We start from the raw sequence: 8453 nt of genomic DNA, 5'->3' as shown, positions 1-8453 counted from the left end.
TGCGTCATAACAGCGACTATTCGCGCTTCCTTCCTCGAGGATCGAACTAAGAACCAATTTTCGAACAATCGTAGAACGGTGATTATATAGCGTCGCTGACTCGCGCTGCTACCAACTCGCTCTGGTGATGGAATATCTCTGACTGCGGCCTGGTTTTTGTCAGCGTTTTCTCTCGGTCTTTAGATACTAGAACATGTCAAACGAATATGCACTAAAACATCTTTTACAAAGTCTAAGCATCCATTTTCTTGTCGAGACTAAGTTGAGTCGGCTCTATATCGTAATGCGCAACGAAAAAATCGTAACAAAAGTGTTTGGCGCATTACATAGGCTTCCCGTGATTTGTCTGAATTGCTTCAGGCAAATCCCGGGATGGATCCTTTCAAAGGGCACGGCCGATTTCCTTCCCATCCTTCCCTAATCCAATGAGACCGATGACCTAGCTGCTTGGTTCCCTCCCCTTAATCAACCAAACCAACTGAAGACCACGACAACAACAAACATTATTCAAACTTTTCCATTCTCATTCGACATTGGCTACGCTAGCTCAAACAAAAGACTGAATGGGGCTTTACGAAATTCTAAAATACTAACAAGGGCAGTACAGAGACTTGAAGACTTTTAATGTGGGGTGAATACTGCAGGTTAGATCGTGATACAGACCCCGGTAGTGGCATTACAGCCACCGTACGACGCGATGCACTCATCCACGGATACAGACGAGGCTTAGTCACGTGGACTTCACGCTGGAGAAGATACGCGCTCTGCGTGCCAGAAAAGACCATCACATCCGCCGCGCTGCCACAAGGAGGCGCAACGTCCATACAGATGCTGCGGCCTTGGAGGCTTTCACTCCTTCTGCAGCGGTAAACCACGAGCGCCGATTGCCGTTTGAATGAGTCCCAATTGCCAGCATTGCTTTCCCTGAGTAACACTACAGTAATCCTTGGCATTGTTTGGCACATCAACAACTCTGCAGCTGACCTCACAACTGGACGCGGAAGCGACAACACATGGTGTTTTGAGACATCTACATGACTTCTCTGCAATTCATAATTAAATGGCTGGCTGCGGTTTCATCGCACAATCTATTTCTCTAACGTTCCACTCTCGAACAGCGAGCGGGAAAAACGGAAGTTTCAGTTTTTCCGTGCGAGTTCTTATTTCTCTTATTTTATAACGATTATCATTTCTCCCTATGCACGAGGGTAGTTTCATAAGTGTGGTAAGTTTCCATGAAAGAATGGAACATTTTTGTTGCGTCTTCATGGCTGGTAAGCTTGATTATTCCAAGAATCGTATAAAGGGTTGGGTTGTTTTGGGCCGCGCGGGATTAGCCGAGCAGTCTCAGGCGCTGCAGTCATGGCCTGTGCGGCTGATCCCGGCGGAGGTTCGAGTCCTCCCTCGGGCATGGGTGTGTGTCTTTGTCCTTAGGGTAATTTAGGTTAGGTAGTGTGTAAGCTTAGGGGCTGATGACCTTAGCAGTTAAGTCCCATAAGATTTCACACACATTTGAACATTTTGGTTGTTTTGGGGGAGGAGACTAAACAATGAGGTCGTCAGTCTCATCGGATTAGGGAAGAATGGGGAAGGAAGTCGGCCGTGCCCTTTTCGAAGGAACCATCCCGGCATTTGCCTGAAGAGATTTAGGGAAATCACGGAAAACATAAATCAGGATGGCCGGACACGGGATTGAACCGTCGTCCTTCCGAATGCGAGTACAGTGTGCTAACCACTGCGACATCTCGCTCGGTGATCGTAAAAGAATTTCGACCTTTTACAGCATACAGTTCGTTGTTGGCAGCCGTCTGAACTGGGCAGTGTGCCGACTGCGACTGAAAATGGAGAAAACCGAGTTTCGTGCTCTTATTAAACACTTTCATATGAAGAACCAAAACAGACCTGGATGAAGTTTACGCTGACTGTGCAGCATCAGTGAAGACCATTTACGTTTTGATTAATGAATTTAAGCGTGGTCGGATGATGAAGCGCACTCCGGCCGTCCAGTTGAGATCACCACAGAGGTAACCGTTAGTAAAATTCAAGACCGCTGAATAAAAACTCGTGAGATAGCGTGGGTGTCGCAAATGCTCACAGTTAACCAGATGCGCATCCGGCACAATATTTCAACACTATATCCAGAGATGTTTAATCGCAATCCGCAAGACATTTTGCGTCCATTTGTGATTGTTGATGAAACCTAAATTCATCATTACACACCAGAGTCAAGCGACCATCAAAATAATGGAGAAACGCTGGTGAATGAGCAATGAAGAAGGCAAAGACCATATTGTCAGATGGTAAGGTGATGAGGTGATGGCTACTATTCTTTTGGCTTCCCGAGGAATAATCCTCATAGATTACTTAGTAAAAGGCAGAACCATAACTGGATCCTATTTCGTTTCATTTTTGGATCGTTTGAAAACTGCGTTGGCTGAAAAAAGACCAAAGTTGACACGCAAACAGCCACGTTAACGCACCATCTCACACATGAGCGATAACAATGGCGAATATTCAGAATTGGGCTCCTCATTCACTCTGTTCACCAGACTTAGCCCCAAGTGACTCCTTCGTGTTCCCTAATTGGAAACTTTGGTTTGCTGGGAAGAAATGTTCAACAAACAAGGAGGTGATAGCTGCAGTCAACATATTTTTTGTGATGGCATGAAAAAGCTGCAGGATCGCTGGACCAAGTGTATATCCCTCACAGGAGACTATGTCGAGAGGTAAGGTGAGTTGTTTACGGAACAAACATTTTTCTTGCTGTTTTACCACACTTATCAAACCACTCTCTTTGGTGGGCACCAACAATTAATTTCGCGCCCAGAGCAGAAAGTTGGTGATTGAAATTTAGTGAAATGATCCTGTAGTAGCGAAAAACGCCTTTGTTTCAATGACTGCTATCCCAACTCGCGTATCATCTCCGTGACACAGTCTCTCCTATTTCGCGATGATACAAAACGAAGTGTCCTTTGATGTCCTGTGCCAGCCCTATTTGATGCGGATCCTATACAGCAATGCAATAGTTCAGATGAATACGGACAGGCGTAGTGTAGGTAGTCTCTTGCGTAGACCTGCTGCATCTTCGAAGTGTTCTGCCAATAAAACGCAGCCTCTGGTTCGCTTCCCCCACAATATTATCTACGTGATCGTTCCAGTTTAACTTCCTCGTAATTGTAAACCTTGAGTGTTTAGTTAGGATGACAACCTTTATGTTTGTGTGATTTATCGTGTAGTCGTAATTTAGCGGATTGGCTTTAGCACTCATGTGGATGACTTCATAGTTTTCATTATTTAGACTCAATTCTACTTTCCTCAGCGTACATGTACCTTGTCTAAATCATTTTGCAATTGGTTTTGATCTTCTGATAACTTTACGAAATGGTAAATGACAGCATCATCTGTAAACAATCCAAGAGAACTGCTCTGTTTGTCTCCTAAATCATTTTATATAGATCAGGAACAGCAGAGAACCTATAACACTTCGTTTGGGAACGCCAGATATCTCTTCCTTGGGGAACGCTGGATATATCACTTCCTTTGCCGATTGTGGAGAGCACAACAATTTGATATGGTTTTTGGAATTTCATTCATACCTGGCGTTAGGGTATAAACTGCTATCAGTTATGTTCTACCCATTCTGAATTTTTTTTTTTTTTTTTTTAAATCGACGAGACATGGAAATGTCAGGAAGGTGCTGTGTCCTCCACTTGCGACATAACCGGGCGTGGTGGCGCAGTGGCTAACTCTTGGAGGACAGGGTCTTAAATACCTGTCCGGACATCCACATTTATGTTTTATGTGGTTTTCCTACATCGTGTAAGGTATCCGTTAGGATGTTCCTCTGAAATGAGGACAGTCTACTTCGTTGCCACGCACACCCAATCTGGACTTGAGCTCCATCACTAATGATCTCATCATCGACGCAACGTAAAACCCATGCCGGCCGTTGTGGCCGAGCGGTTCTAGGCACTTCAGTTCGGAACCGAGCTGCTGCTACGGTCGCAGGTTCGAATCCTGCCTCGGGCATGGATGTGTGTAATGTCCTTAGGTTAGTTAGGTTTAAGTAGTTCTAAGTCTAGGGGACTGATGACCTCAGATGTTAAGTCCCGTAGTGCTCAGACCCATTTGAACCATTTGAACTTAAAACCTAACCTGCGTCCCTTGTTGTAACAAATGCAAAGGAGAAAGATTAAAATTAAGGACCTGTCGACGTCGAGGTTATCAGAGGCGGAACAGAGGTTAGAACAGGGTGAGAAGGAACGCTGAGATGGTCTCTTCTCAAGGGACAATCCTATCTCCTCTCTGAGTTGATATAGGGAAACCACAGAAAACCCACATCATACGAACCGGTGGCATTTGAACCCCGTACTCCATAATCCGAGTCAAATGTGCCAAACCACTGCGAAAGTTCGCTCTGTATACCCAAAGTTGTTTCGCGGCAGGACACAGATGTGCCTGTTCAGTCAACACTATCCATTGGCACGCAAGGTCATCTGACTGGTCTTCCACTAAGCACACAGGCCGATGTTATTTCCAGTACAAACGGCCCTCACAAATACTGTGAGATATGGAGAAATGTGCTTTATGATTCAGTTCATTGTCTGTACTGTGTGGGACCTTCCTTTACAGTCATCAAAAGATGCTACAGTGACTAAACGAGTTCTTCGAGATACTAAACAAGGTTCACTTTATACTTCAAAGATAAACCTCACAACGATTGTAAAACGGCTTACCGACATGCAATACATTAATGAATGCACCCGCCAGGTTAGCCGGGAGCGCTAATGCGCTGCTTCCTAGGCTGGGTAGGCGCGCTGGCCCCTGATCGAATCCGCCCAGCTGATTAACAACGAGGACCGGTGTGCCAGCCAGCCTGGATGTGGTTTTTAGGCGGTTTTTCACATCCCACTAGGTGAATACCGGGATGGTCCCCACGTCCCGCCTCAGTTACAGGTCTCGGAGACATTTGAAAAACGTTCGCACTATTTCATGTTTTAAACTAGTTACAGGCATCTGGGGTACACTCATGCCATCCCAGGGGTATGGGTTGGCGACAGGAAGGGTATCTGGCCACCTCTTAAAATTAACCATGCCAAATCCGACCATCACCATACCGACCCTGCGCAAAATGTGGGACAACAGCACTAGCGAAAGAAGAAGAAGAATACTTTGATGAATCCCTAGCGACTGAAACAACTGTCATTGTCAGAATTATTGCAGTGTGAAGAAAACCACGAAATAATCCGTTTGTTTTGTTGATAAAGGAACTCAATTTCTGAAATATGGCCTATGCCATTATGAATTTAATAACAAATAAAAAAATCAGTTAGCGGTCCAGACAATATTTTTCACTAAAGTACATTTGATATTAAAGTTGCGGCTACATTGTCAAACCTTCTTCATATCTAAATGATCAGTTAGTATATAATAGGCGTTGTCATTTAAACTTCAAATAGTATACTTGACACCTGTAGTAGAGCATCCTTAACTTTCTAAACGACTGCTTTGTACCTAGTACTTTTCGGTTTCATTAAGAGAACCATTTTCAGTTCTTTATCTTTTCTTCAGCATAATCATTTCCTTTTTTCTTTTTCCTCTTCAGCTTCGTCTTATAAATTTTGCGTTATATTTCCTCTCTATTGCACGATATAATTGATCATCTTTGTCAGGGCACCTTTCTTTGCATTAAAAACGTCGTTACGTACAGGTGTCTGTGTTTTTACAGCTTTACAAGCAAAAGTCTTCTAGACGTCAGTCTGATACTCTGTCACAGTTTCTACAGAACCATGTTATATCTCGAGAAAATCATTTCACATTATAATCTCATTCTTACATAGTAGCGTCATATTTTAATTAGTTGTCGTTGAAATTGCATTAAAAATCTTTATTAAATGTGAGATTGATCTAAAGAAATCCATGAGGAAATTTTATATAGGAATGAAAACATCGGTTATCTGAGTTCATAAGCGAATAACTTTCTTGGAATACACTTCATTTTCTTACGATCTAGACCTCGGGGTCATTTTACTCCTTTCTAAATCGAAATGATACTAGAAAGTGGGCTTATAACATTAAAACTATGTTATGTGAAAATAAGATCTATTTGAAATAAAAGCTGAAGATATGTAATTTATGTTTCGTTGTAATAGTTAGAATATTTTATCCAGAATCCACACATCAATAAACAGAAACGGGTAACTTACCATCATTCACATCCAATATTCGTTACTTCTTATTCCCTAGATGAATGTCAAGATATATTTAAGTTCTTTTGATCAATAAAAATGATATGAGAAATAAAAATATTAATAATTACATAAGATTACTTATATACTTGAGTATTTGTTATTGAATGTTCAGAAACGAGGAAATATTTTTTATTCAGTGGCATTACACACGAACTTCAGGGCAGTGCTTGGACCTCTTCAGACAGAGTCCCCATTCATTTAACCAATCAGTGGGCTTGGCAGTACTGCTGCAGCCACGTATTCGATGGGTTGGAAGTGACCTCGACTCCTCCACTTACTGCACTGACTTAGCACTCTCGACCGTAACGTTTATTTTGCCTCCCGCAGTGTGTCATGGCCCTGACACATGCACACAGCGACTCATTACATTTATTTGCTTGTAAAAATTAAAGTCACAAGCACTAAATCCAAACAATTGTTTTTTATTTTGGACGTATTTACAACGAAACACAGAAACCTATAGATCAACACAAATACGCTCCTGGAAAATGAAAAACGGTCAGTCTACAGTAGCAGTCCCTTGTGATTGAAGTTTTACCCACATATTGTCAATGTGATACACTCTTTACGATCACAGGGTCATTCCTCTAGCGACATATTCTCAGGTACAACCATTTGTATGACCTCCTCAAGGTATTCTACAATCGTTCATCGAGATGATTGTAGAACTGTTGCATGTCTCCTCCCGCACAGTCTTCTCCGTTATTTCTACCTGGTACAGTATTGGTGGAGTGATATAGCCAGAAATGCATATGGTTCAGTCACCGTCCCGTAGATATTCAGCGGAAGATCTGTGTTTCAGCGTGCTGGTCAGGCGAGTCAACAAACTTCTGGGAAAGTACATTGGGTTAAGCGGAAGTGTGTGTACAGTTGTAAAATGATCGTAGACTATCGTAAGTAAGTGTAGACTACGATATTTTTCCTAGTAGCTTTTGTCAGTTAAGATCGTCACCGTGTTACCTGTACGTTAGGTGTGTTGCATACTTATCCGCATTACCTCATTTCAGTCTCTTTGTTTGCGTATGCGACCAGTCTTATACTGGATTCCCCTAGAAACCGGAAGCAGTGAACTGTTTTGAAATTGAGTGAGAATATATAAAGGATCGTTTAACCTAGGAAACATTTCTGTTCTATTTAGTTATCCTCCTGTCTGGTACCTAAAAAACAGTATTTATAGCAAAATTGCAATTATCAATGTTGAACTCTGGTTTTATTCGAAAATTGTTAATTTGCAACGTGAAACAGAGGGCTGTAGTAGTAGTAAAATTTTTTAAAAAATAGGTTTATCAATTAGCACTAGAAAACACAATTTCTTAAAGAAAAGGTAGAAATTTAAAAAAACGTAGAATAAAAACATAGACTATCATACATAGCTTCAATACTTTGTCGAGCTTATATTAAACCTGTTTGTATTATTCATAAACAACTTTTGCACTTATCAATAATAACAGAAAATTTTGCATTTGATCATGATGAAGAACTTTGTGATGAGTACAAAATAACAACAGCAATTATAAAGATTTTTTATGTTTGTGCGTGAGAACTATACTTGCATCAAAAGTAATCTCTTCAGTTACATAAAAGTGCAGAAGTTGCGTGATCAACTAATTTTTGTTACTTGTAAAATGCAGTTTATGTTTCGTAGGAGCATAAAATACTCATTGGACTAACACTGACCGGTAGGCGGTTCTAATAATGTGCAAAACAAACAAACAAACACACAAAAAACATGTTGTCGGCTCCCAGTTTCTCTTTGAAACATTCATTTGCTTCTTTCCCTACCAATGCTACCAATACTATCGGTAATCCTACGATTTACTTCGTCAGCTACGTACTGTTCCAAAATTACAAGACGGTACTTTTGGTAGAGCGCAACTCTGTGTGTGATCCTGCTGGGAGTTCAAATTATCCTGATGATACTGGATGTAGCCTATATATCTCAGTATCCTCTCAACAAACACTACAGATTTACTTTCATTGTAGTCTATGGTTTGTGATGAGTACGTCCAAGAGTACCCCGAGCTACCCACATTCCGTATACATGGAGAAAGCAACGCGGACAATTTCGCCACAGGAAGGACTCCCCAAAACATTATACTCGTATGTGAGCTAGAGACGTATTACTTGTTTTGCCTGTGGGTCAGGACGTTAATTCGCGATGGAGGATGATGGAATGAGGTCACTTGGGCCTTTGGAGGAGAC

Source organism: Schistocerca americana, chromosome 1 (genome assembly GCF_021461395.2).
Source record: "Schistocerca americana isolate TAMUIC-IGC-003095 chromosome 1, iqSchAmer2.1, whole genome shotgun sequence".
In the NCBI taxonomy this organism is placed as follows: domain Eukaryota; kingdom Metazoa; phylum Arthropoda; class Insecta; order Orthoptera; family Acrididae; genus Schistocerca; species Schistocerca americana.
The sequence above is the reverse complement of the archived record's forward strand: the minus strand, read 5'-3'. Positions refer to the sequence as shown.